The sequence below is a fragment of the Musca autumnalis genome, unplaced genomic scaffold (assembly GCF_047663935.1).
Source record: "Musca autumnalis isolate F117 unplaced genomic scaffold, ASM4766393v1 scaffold_5, whole genome shotgun sequence".
Classification (NCBI taxonomy): domain Eukaryota; kingdom Metazoa; phylum Arthropoda; class Insecta; order Diptera; family Muscidae; genus Musca; species Musca autumnalis.
In genome coordinates this window covers 80,074,629-80,076,137 of record NW_027412088.1, presented here as the reverse complement: position 1 = coordinate 80,076,137, position 1,509 = coordinate 80,074,629, and the positions used below count along the sequence as shown (strand labels likewise).

General features: G+C 31.4%; 1 long non-coding RNA gene across 1 annotated transcript; it reads left to right on the top strand.

Annotated features, from left to right (window-relative positions):
- The first annotated feature begins 631 nt into the window (after positions 1 to 631).
- LOC141406317 (uncharacterized) lies at positions 632 to 1,110 on the top strand. The gene is made up of 3 exons (XR_012413363.1): positions 632 to 687; positions 790 to 952; positions 1,017 to 1,110. It is a non-coding gene; the product is annotated as an uncharacterized lncRNA (long non-coding RNA).
- Positions 1,111 to 1,509: the final 399 nt, after the last annotated feature.

Sequence of the window (1,509 nt, the reverse complement as noted above, 5' to 3'; positions counted from 1 at the left end):
TTTTTTTATTTTTGATTTTTAGTTTTATTTATTTTTTAATATTTTTTATTTTTATTTCTCTTCTATTTTAGAGAAATTATTCTTTGCAATTTCCGCCTACATTAATTTTATCATTTTAAAAATGTGATGTTTTTTGCCTGACTTGGGAAGCGAACCCGGACCTTCAGAGTGCAAAGCGAGTGTGCTTACCACTGCACCACCGTCTCATATAATCATCACATAGAAAATGTTCTATATTTGTTCAAATGTGTTGAATCATTAAATAAATGTAAACAATCGCCTTGGAAGTCACTCAGAAGTCACTCCGAAGTGTCGGCCTACGCGATAAAACGTAATCACAATAAGGCTATAGAAATTGTTTGTGTAATTCACCGACTATCTTCCTTGGGGTGTCTCCGGAGTGACCTCTTAGGCGAAGGAGTGCGAAACTCACTTCCAATTGCTGGCAGGGTTATTCTCTGTCGTTTCTTGTTATGTATTTCATTGTTGTTATGAAGTAAATTCCAGCTGTGCGGTGTGAATGTGCGTGTGTGCGTTTAACAAGCAGAAAACAAGATTAAGCAGAACAACCCTGTCTGCCAAAAAGTTGATCAGCAAATTGCCAACAACATTGTTTTAGTTGACATTATAACGCCGCCAAGTGCGGATGAATAAAAATTTTACGATTCGTGTTTTTAACTTAGAAAAGTAAGTATGTAAATATTGGACAAACTATTTCTGTTAAGTTTTATGTATTCATTTGTTTATACAAGTGAATTTACGTTTATTTGGTTTTTCTCTTTGTAATAGATGCAAGCAATAGAAAATCTAAAGAAGAATGGAATGACGGAGAAAATGCCAAGAGTTTGGTGTCCAGCGACAAATAAAGACAAATAAATTACTAACAGTTTTTATGATTTTCAATTTTACTTAATGGTGACAACGCCCAATAGGATCATAAAATTCGTTGAAAGTAGGTATGAAGTGTTTAATGTGAAAAGAAAATACAAATATTAAACTAAAACTCTTTCACGTAGTTTTTATATGTACAGTTGTTTTATGTGAACTTTGTATGCAGTATCCCAACATCATGGAAGTACACAGGGGATGACTGAGCGGCAAAATATGAAGGCAAGTTATTGTGTAGAAAACCAGTTATTTAGTAACAAATTGTTTATTATTTCAATTTTACTTACAGATGACAACGACCAATGGTATCATTAATGTATTTAGTTAATAACTAAGGAATCAAAAATGACGTATTGTATCCATGGTCAAAACTAATTGCAATAAAATGAATTAAACATATTTAGCGTTGACTTAATTTTTATGCATTATGTGAGTATGAAATGACTTCATGAAATAAATGAAATCTTACGTTACATCAATGAAATATATCATTGATTTTGAGCCAACGTAAGGCTTCATTGCATTAATGAAAGTATTTCTTTACATTAATGAAAGTATTTCATTACACTTATGAAAATATTTCATTGCATTAATGAAAGTATTTCATTGTATTAATGAAAG